Source organism: Asparagus officinalis, chromosome 7, assembly GCF_001876935.1.
Source record: "Asparagus officinalis chromosome 7, Aspof.V1, whole genome shotgun sequence".
NCBI lineage: Eukaryota > Viridiplantae > Streptophyta > Magnoliopsida > Asparagales > Asparagaceae > Asparagus > Asparagus officinalis.
In genome coordinates, this window is record NC_033800.1 from 140,137,888 (window position 1) to 140,148,697 (window position 10,810).

The following is a 10,810-nucleotide window of genomic DNA, read 5'->3' on the forward strand; positions in this document are numbered from 1 at the left end:
GAGGGAATCTCCCCCTCAATGGCCACGTTTGTGGTTTGAGGAGGAGATCTTCTCTTGGGAAGCCTCAGATAATCGAGCATTGAAGCTCAATTCAAATTTTAATTGAGACTCATTAATACATAATAAAACTTTAAGAAAAATTAAGAAGGGTGATCTTTACATTACCGGGTCCCACTGTCCTTAACAATTCACATATATCCTTAATAAAATCACTAGTTCCCACTGTACTAATGTCAAACTACCCATAACCAACCTAAACTCATTTAGATGCTTAACCTTCTTTGCTTCTCATTTCCTTAAGCTCCACATCAACTTATAGTATTGTCCTCATTCTCCAAACTTAGCACTAATTTTTGCCCCTAATGTGCCGAGGGGACGAGAGAAGCAGGCTAACCCCCGTGGCCCATTCCAGAAGTTGGCTGAACATGTCTAGCCCCGTAGTGGGCCGGATTGGGTCGGGCCAAACTGCAGGATAAACGAGCGGGCCAATGAGCTAACCCGGCTCACTACTCACCCCTAATAAGGATGATTGGCAGCGTAGGGGAAGGGCTCATTGAGGGCATTGGCGGTCGCATATGGGATGTGAATAGTGAGAAGGGTTACTGTTCATAATGGGTTATTGGCCTACTGTTCATGGGTGAACAGTAAGCCAAAAAATCCCCCCCTTGCTGATTGCTTGCTTTGGAAACAATGGATGTTTGGAGGCTTTTGTATTTTTCTGGAGGGGACTTCGAATGTAAGAAAACTAAAGATAAAAAATAAAGGCAATGAGTTAGATTGCATTCACTCACGGACATCTAACCTTCGAAATAAGGGCTTCACACATAGCAACTCACATGCTTCAAAGAGAGTTCTCAATAATCAAATTTCATTAATCAATACCTATTCCCAAAAGGAACAATACACTTAATTAAAAAAGAAACCTAATGCCAAAAGATAGAAACAAATATTCTCTCTGACTAAAATATCGACAAAAATTAGCTTCATAACTAAAAGTCAAACCTTAAATGCCAACTATATTGTATTAACTGAAAAGAAAGAGAAAATACCCTAACCATCTTTTCAAATTGAAACAAATATATGTTGGTGGTGATATCATAAGGGAAAAATTCCAATCTAAGAATATTTGTGCTTTTGCTGCAGGAATCATTTGGCATTAGTTTTTACATATTAACCGTGCGGACTGAATGTTTGTGGCACAAATTTTAGTAAGAGGACCTTTTATTTTCATGAATATAAGATCCCTATAAGGAGGTAGTAAACGTATAGTAAAATGATCCTACATCAGTATAATAAAATGACTACAAGGCAGTATTACTATGAATGGTTGTAAAACTTCAGATAATTATGAATGGCTAAAGGGGGAAATACATTCAAAGGCAATGGATGCTGAAAAGCAAAATAGTCTAAATGAGATGAGCATACATCTTGTTGTTCAGACCACTAAACCTGGAGGATAATGATCTCAAAAGAAACTACATATTGATACGTCAGTGCACTGTATTGGTAGCAAAACTTTGTCTTCTATCAGGGTTTTTTTTCTGACCGAGATATTTGAAAATGTCGTCATTTCATTTATCATGGTCGGCTCTCCACAATGTAGGTGAAACATAGTGGGATATGAATACATTTGTATTATGATTGGAGCTGATGGATGAATGTTTTGTTTTCTTCCTTTCGTTTTGTGCGTGTGTAGAATAATGCTCCTAGCTGGAGGTCTTTAGTAAGCACGTTATTGACTCATGTCTTGGTAATTTAAGTTACTATACCATGTAATAATTAAAAAATTACCAAATTGTAGATTATAAAGTATTGGAATGGATTAATGATTAATACAGGCATGAGAAGGCCAGAAATTGTCAAATATCAGAAGTAGCATAGGCACTGAATTATTCACAGACGTGTCAACACAGAATCTGACAAAATCTCGCATGCAATGTTAAGGCAGTTTTGTAAGGAAAGGTACTAATATTGAGGCATTAAACACAAAAAGCAAAATATCTACATTTAGTAGGGGAAAGATTCTTCCTAAAATTCTTACATGTCTACTTGTCTATCTCTGTATGACACCTCAAATATTATCTGTGTCAACTTTTATCAACTTAGCTACTTCATTTTCCCAGAGCATATGGAGTTAGGCATAGGATGTAAGATTTTTTGCATCATCAAGCAATTAGGTATATGATGTCAATGATGTTTGTCTCTCATATCAAAATTCACAGAAAATTAACTATTTTCTAACTTTTCTTGATGTATGGTCCTCCAGTAGACAAATACCAAACTCAAACATATACATAAATTCAAACTTAAATAAAAAAGAAACATGTCTATAGCATTTTCTTCATGTCTAGACTTGAAGAACTGTGTCTGAGACACCTTATCCATTTTTTAATTTGACATTTGTGTTCATGTCCTCAAATCATAGTTTGATGGAAGTTATACTAGATGATTTGAGAAAGGCATAAATTTACAATGGAAGTCCTGCCAGCTGCTACTCATGGCAATACAGAACATTATTTCTGATTGTTTTTCATTGTAACCTGTAGAAATGAAGTCAAGCACAATCATGAATAACATTGTTGGTTATTTCTGATTGTTTTTCATTGTAACCTGTAGAAATGAAGTCAAGCACAATCATGAATAACATTGTTGGTTGTTAGTGATCCAATTTGAAGAATACAGTGACATCACCCTCATATCTCTTAGACTGTTAAGACGAACAAAATTTATAACATATGTTGGAGACGCAGAAGCATGCGTATACATCTTTTTCTTGATTATTACCTAAAAGCTTAAATATAAACTTATGGAGAAGACTGCATCACCATCTCCCAAGTTGGTCTATAATTCAGGGTAGGACCCACAGGAAAGAGGTTGCTTTATCGAAACAGGAAAAACACGCGTGCTAGCATGCACGCGCGTGTACAAATTCGGGATTCCTAAGAAGACAATATTTTAAGACCTAGGCTGGGAGCACACACTAATTCAGGAGTCCTAAGAAGACGTGCCTTAAGATTCTAAGCCGCTAAACTTATTTGGCTCTAAAAGATCATTCTTCCTGCATTCTACATGTGCAAATGGATTTAGTTATTTTAAGATATAGCCAATATTTGTAGGTTTGTTTGCAGTTCTGTAGTAATTTCACTAACCTCTCTGCATCCAGTGTAAACAGAAGCACAATGATGTTTTTGTTTTCAGAACCTTTTGTATATTTCAAGTTCATTTCTCAATGGTATGCTTTTGTAGAATCGATTTTAATTGTTGAACATTTTCTATTTCCAAAAGGCTCTGTGTTTCAACATCTAGTGGGTGTTATAGTTTCAATTGTTCATTTCTTGCAAAACAAATCTATATATTAAACGGGGATGAAGAGGTTACAGCTAATACCAGCGACAGTTTAATATCATATCATTTTACAGTTTTACTGTCATCTCTGTATGCATTGTTTAACATGCTTTAACTCAGCAATTTGGTTTGCAGCACAAAGGTGTTTCAAAATCCAGGAGTGCGGCTATATGGCTAATCTATGGGGGAAGACTCCCACCGTGTGATCTGAGAGGGAACACAACGCGGCGCCCTTTGCTGATGTTATCCAAAGTCTACTAAAATTGGGATGTTTTTGGTTTTCATTGTAGAAAAATATTTTGATTGAAATAATTATATTAATGATATTTTTGCTGCATAATTGAAGACATGCTTTTCTCACCGTCATTGTGTCAGAGTGAAGTATTTGCTATCGCTCTTGCTAATGGTCTTCAAATTGGGCTATGATTGACATTTATAATTGGAATTCTAATAGTATCCCCTGGAATAAGGTGTACTTGTAATCAAATGTGACTCCTGTAATGTTATATACATATGTTTTAAGCCTCGTTTGTACAAACTAGTATGTCATACGTGCGTTGCACGTGATGCATGATACAGTTATAAATTAACATATGTTATTAAATTAGTTTTTAATGTTAAATTTATAATTTAATAAACAAGTTTTAGCTTGGTTATCTCAAAACAACAAAAACTTTAGGGATCCACTCTAATATAGTATCAAAATAAGTTTCTTATGAAGAAAATGACTACCAAAAAGTATCCTTATGATCTAGACTCAGTAGTTTTTACGTAGTGGTTCGCTTTAGATTATTAATTTAAGGATATTTTAACGTTATCTAATTTTTTATATTGTTAAATTGAGCACACATCATTTTTATTAAACCCTCAATATCTTGTAATTAAAATTTACTATTGACTCTTCAAATAATTTGATTATCCATCCTCTTATATTTTTTTCTAGAAGTTACTCTTTAGTGCTCGTTCTCTCCTTTCCTAGGAGTCCAAATCAAAATAGTTAGAGCAACTCCAAGGGGCTCCATATCCCATGTCTTAGCTCAAATTTAGGGAGTAGGAGGTGAATATTTGGCTCTGTTTGGTGGAAAATTTGTAGTAAAAAGAATGAAAGAAAATTGACTTGTATTCTCTCAATCTTAATTACAGTTTGAATTCCGATTACAAAAGAGAGGAGAATTGATCTGAATTCTTCCCTTTGTTTAAGTCTGGGTTCTTCACGGTAGCGATGAGATGCCTCCCTCGAATGCTCGCGTCGAGTTTGCTTCTCGTTGACGATCCGAACGTATTGTTTCACTGGAACGATATATTCTCCTCACAATTTGACACTGTGGAGGATTTGCAAAGTAAGTTTTAGAACTCTAAACGAGTTGAGAAGAACTCTTTGAAAGAGTTCAAAAGCCAAGCCGAGTAATCTCAAAAGCTTCAATAAAAGCCTTCTAAGATGATTCAATAGTTCCTCCAAGTTACTGATCTCCAAAGCTCCAAGAAGATCTGAAGAAGCCGATCCAAAGATCTCTTCTTCGCTGCCAAATCTAAGGACGAAGGATGGAGGATCCAAAGACCCGAATTCAGTTGAGTTTACCACTATTTTTAGGAGATTAAGGGGTGTAACCGCCCCCTTAATTCGCTCCTAAGTGGGGCTGAATTGGGTATAACCGCCCCCTTAAATAGCTCCTCAAATCGTGGGAAAAACGATTTTGCAACCGTTCAATTCGTGCTTTGAACGAGTCAAACGTCAGTCTGGGCGTTCTGGATATCCGAACTCTGCGTTTTAGACTTGAAACGCAGAGTTAGGCATGTTTTTGGCTGAAAACGCCGTGTTCGCGCTGCGTTGTTGATCTAAAACGCAGAGTTGGGACGCAGAGATGACCTCCGCATTTTGAGTCCACGAACTCTGCGTTTTTAACTGGAGCGCTGAAGATGACCTCTGCGTTTTGACTCTGGGACGTGGGCATGACCTCTGCGTTTTGATGTTGTAACACAAGGATGACCTCTACGTTTTGATGTGAAGATCGCATCAATTTGTGGTCTCTTTTGCTGGAGCATTGCAAAGACCGTCATCTTATAATCTTTATCTTGGCTCCTTGAAAATATGAGAGTCGTCAGATTAAAACTCCCGATGTTGATTATGAAGGCTGTTGATTAGAGCTTTCATTAGTTTTTACGAAGGTCGTCAGATTGTAACATTCATCGATCTATGTGAAAGTCTTCAAATTATAACATTCTGAAAGTCGTCAGATTATAACTTCCATCATTGGTGTTTGACGGGGATTGGCTATCTGTTATGATTTTTAGACAGCCTACAGGCTCCAACAAGCTCCATATATGGTGTTCCAAATATAGGGTCCTTGATTTGGTATTCCAAATCAAAGACAAGAAACATCACTCCCTATATCTGCAGTTCTTTGCAACGGCTCAAATGCAATGGCTATATTTACATTCAAGCCCCTCTCATTCTCCTTTCATTTATATATATTGCATCTTTGTATAGGATAAATTAGTTCATCTCATAATTATTTTGCACTTGGCATTCTACTATTTTTCTTTAAAGGTAAGTAAATTAGTTCATCTCTTAATTATTTTATTTCTCTCATATTTTATACTTACAACTGATTTATTAGTATTCATTTCATTTTAATTTTTTTAAAACTAATTATAGCGTTGACATTAATTTGTATTATTTTTGGACAGATGGATTATTACACTTCTCTCCTAAATCATGGATCATTGTCTGATAGTGATCTACTGGATGAAAATCCTAATCAATCTGTCATGCCAGTTGAGTTAGCTGAAAATAAATTTTCTAGAAAAACTAGACGGACTAAAAACTTCACCGAGGAAGAAGACATTCTACTTGTATCTGCATGGCTCAACATAAGCATGGATGCAGTGCAAGGGATCAATCAAGAAAATGAAAGATATTGGGAAAGGGTGAATGATTACTTCCATCAATTCAAGAATTGTGAATCTCAATGGACGACAAGTTCTTTAATGAAACATTGGTCGTTAATTTAACTTTCTGTAAATAAATTTTGTTAGCTCATGGACGTGACCAGCATACATCCAATGCCACGCAGCCAGAAAATTCTTCCATCTCCAATGCATATAGTCTATGCTCCCTAACATTCCAGGAAATCCGCGCTGTTCACCAATCTCTAGCAATCTTCTGATATCGTCGTTGTTTTGTGACCTCAAATACTTATCGATGACAATTGCAACAACGACCTTGACAAACCTTTTAACACTTTCAATAGTTGTGCTTTCACCAATCCGCACGTAATCATCCATAAAATTTGCAGATACTCCATAAGCAAGCAACCGCATTGCTGCTGTTATTTTTTAAAGGGATGATAAACCAAGATTACCTGCATCATTCCTTCTTTGGACAAAGTAAGGATCAAAATCTTCCACCGCGGATGTAATTCAGAGGAAAAGTGGACGATGAATTCGAAACCTCATTCGAAATAGTCGTGGACCATAAACGGGATCCTCAGCGAAATAGTCACGATAAAGTCTATTATGACCTTGAACTCTATCACGTTGAATGACAACATGGCCTCGAACGGAATCAAGACGGCACGATGCACTCCTCTCGTTAGCCACTCGCTCCTCTTCAACAACGGTCATTCCTAAGACCATTGCATATTCCTCGTCAGCTTCTTCTTCCATTAGGAGCGTAGCTATTTCGTTGTTATGAGACATAGATGATATTTGAAAAATGATGCTAACAATGAACACAATTTGAGTTGAGTGAAAAGTGAGAGTTCATATGATATTATTTATAGAGGTCATGTAATTGTTATGATATAGCCGTTGAAATATAGCCGTTACAATATAGTCGTTGGAATATAGTCGTTATAATATAGCCGTTATAATTATTTATTACAAAAGGAGGTAAGTGAAAATATCCAAAACTATTTAGGGAGTCATTTGGGGAGCATTGATGGATCACTTGCTCCTTATTTAGCTCCCTATATACTAGGATGAGAGATTTACTCCTCAAATATAGGGAAAAACTGAGATTACTCTTGGAGATGCTCTTAGCTATTATATTAGCACATCGCATAGAATTTGTACAACATTAGGCACAGTTCTATGGTATAACTACAAGTGAGTTATTCATTCTTCTAAATAAAGAACATGAAGAAATTATTGGTCAAATATTTCTCATATTTACCTTAGTCAAGATGAAAATTGTGTCTTTCTACATACATAAATAGACCTTTGCATAATATAATCTTGATTAGTCGCTCTAAAACATTATCCTTCATCATATTATTGCATATGCATAACTATATTTTTAATTTGGATAGTAGTTATATATGTTAAACAAAAATAAGAATAACTGCTTAACAAAAAATACAATTTCACGGGAACCCAAAAGTCCTCACAAGATAACGAACATGATAATTAGTGCTTAACCAAAAACATAATTTCAAGGGAACCTAATAGTCATTAGAACCACACAATCTTTAATACTTATAGTTATTGATAATTATTAAAATTGAGAGGGTATAAAAGGAAATCAAAAGTTTTAACATAGCAATCCTCTTTTATAGTGGTATAGACATCATAGTTTTGCATATGCATAACTATATTTTTGAGCTGGATAGTAGTTATGTAAAACAAAATTAAGAATTAGTGGTTAACCCAAAATATAATTTCACAGAAACCCAAAAGTCCTCACAAGATAACTAACATGAAAATTAGTGCTTAACCAAAATATAATATTGGTTAGTTGCTCTAAAACATTATCCTTCATCATATTATATTGCATATGCATAACTATATTTTCGAGTTGGATTGTAGTTATGTTAAACAAAATTAAGAATAACTGCTTAGCCAAAAATACAATTTCACGGGAACCAAAAAGTCCTCACAAGATAACTAACATGATAATTAGTGCTTAAACAAAAACATAATTTCAAGGGAACCTAATAGTCATTAGAACCACACAAACTTTAATACTTATACCTATTGAGAATTATTAAAATTGAGACGGTATAAAAGAAAATCAAAAGTTTTAACATAGCAATCATCTTTTGTAGTGGTATAGACATCATATTATTGCATATGCATAACTATATTTTCGAGCTGGTTAGTAGTTATGTAAAACAAAATTAAGAATTAGTGGTTAACCCAAAATATAATTTCAGAGGAACCCAAAAGTCCTCACAAGATAACTAACATGATAATTAGTGCTTAACCAAAAACATAATTTCAAGGGAACCTAATAGTCATTAGAACCACACAGACTTTAATACTTATAGTTATTGAGAATTATTAAAGTTGAGAGAGCATAAAAGAAAATCAAAAGTTTTAACATAGCAATCGTCTTTTATAGTAGTCTATAGATATAGACATAGATATAGATAGATTGTGTTCTCTGGAGTGCGTGTTCCATCTAAGTAACTTCTAATTGTAAATTCCTAGCATATTTTATGCTTGAGGATTATAAAGAGGAAACATTTTTTAATTAGATACATTTTATTGAAATTAAAAATGAAAAAAGGAAAACGGGGTCACCATTGTCATTTGTCAATTAATGATCTGAACCTAGTAACTTATCATTCAAGCATCTAAAACAATTATTCTTTGTTGCATTGTCCACGATAATTACCGTTAGAGGGCAAGCGAAGCGCACGACGTTCCTAGCAGCGCTGGAGTCTGTTCAGTTTGTGCAAGATGTTGGGTTTAGAAAGGGCAAGTTCAGCCAGGGATGCTCTGAAAATGTCATTTGAACTATCCGAGGTCAGGCTCCGGTATTTTTTTTAGTTTTGGGCGTATCATAGACGAAACTCGGAAGGCATGATCGAGCGTTGGAGCAATATAGTTTTGGCGAAGAACTAAGAATATCGCGTGGCTCATGCATTAGTAAGAAATGCGGTTGATTTCGACGATTTTCAAGCATGAGTCAAATGAATATCCCCCAACGTGCCGTAGGATGCTCGTGGTGTTAGGGTTGTATTGCCTAATTCTCTCTCTCACAGACGCACGCGCACACACCAAGAAAAAATTATTTCAATCTTAGCTACACACGATAAGAACAATTTCGTAATTTGCAATAGGACCCCATGGGAAGCCATGCTGAAGAGAATAAATAGGACGACGACACTTTGGGCGGTTTTGTCGGTCGCTATTTCCTTCTCCCTCATTAATTGGATACATTTCTCTTCGGCTGCATTTGAGAACTTGGATTTGGGCCCTGGATTTTAAATTTAGGGTATTTTAAATTCAAATTTTTAGTTTGGACTCTAAGGTACCGTTTGGCAAAGGGTTAAGTGAGGGGTTAAGGAGACTTAACCCCTTCTTAACCTGCCAAACACAACAAATTTATATAAGGGTTAAAGTGAGTTAACCCTCCATAATTTGCCAAACATAAAAAATATAGAAGGGTTAAGTTAACCCCTCTAGAGGGGTTAAAATGAGTTAACCCCTCAAAATGAGGGGTTTACTAATACTCCTATTTAGATGGAATAAGAGTTAACCCTTCTAATTGTAAAAAAAATAGTCAAAATCATTATTATTCCCAAACACTAAAACTGATCATAAGGGCTAAAATAAAACTTATTTAACGGGTTAATAATTTAGTCCTTCGGATTATCAAATGGGCTAAGTACATTAATCCTTCTCTTTAACCCCTCTTCATTAACCCTTTGCCAAACGGGGCCTAAGGGGGGTTATTCATTGGTGTAATTTTGGGGATAATGGGATAATTTTTGGAACATCACTTTTTGGTGTTATTCATTGGGATAATTAGAATTGGAGTCAACTTTGTGGTGTTATTGGTTTGTTGGGGGGTAATTGGGGGACAAATACTCCATTTTCCCCTAAATTATACCAACTATATAAAGATCCCCTCCACCCCTTCCTCATAATTACCCCAAATTTACCCCATCCTCCATATTGGAACAATGTTGTTCCACTTTGAAGGCAATTGGGATAATTTTAAAATATTTTTATATTACTTAACTAATACATGCTAATTAAATTATAAATATATGATATGATATATAAAATATAACATATATTAATATTTTAATAACATAATTTAATAACATATATTAATAATATTATATAATAATATATATTAATATTTTAATAACATATAATATTATATATTTTAATAACATATATATAAATATTTTAATAACATATATTAATAGTATTATGTACATATATATTATATTAATATTAATTAGTAAATAACGTATAATATATTATTAAACATTTATAATACATATTATACATATATTATATTAATTTTTATATATAAAAAATATAAAATATAAAGTATTATATAATGACATACCATTATAATATAAATAGTAATAATTACAATATTAATAAAATATTATTGATATAATATAATATAATACATATACGTTTGAAATAATATAATATATATACTATCAACATTGATACCCATTAATCAGTATATTATTGCTAATTATCATGTTATATATAT

General features: G+C 34.2%; 1 protein-coding gene across 1 annotated transcript in view; it reads left to right on the forward strand.

Moving 5' to 3' along the window:
• Window positions 1-3,711, forward strand: part of LOC109847869 (protein ROOT PRIMORDIUM DEFECTIVE 1-like) — a gene marked incomplete at its 5' end in the record, with an annotated part of 9,976 nt that extends 6,265 nt beyond the window's left edge. The window contains one exon of the mRNA XM_020417103.1: window positions 3,481-3,711. The remainder of the gene's footprint in view (window positions 1-3,480) is intronic.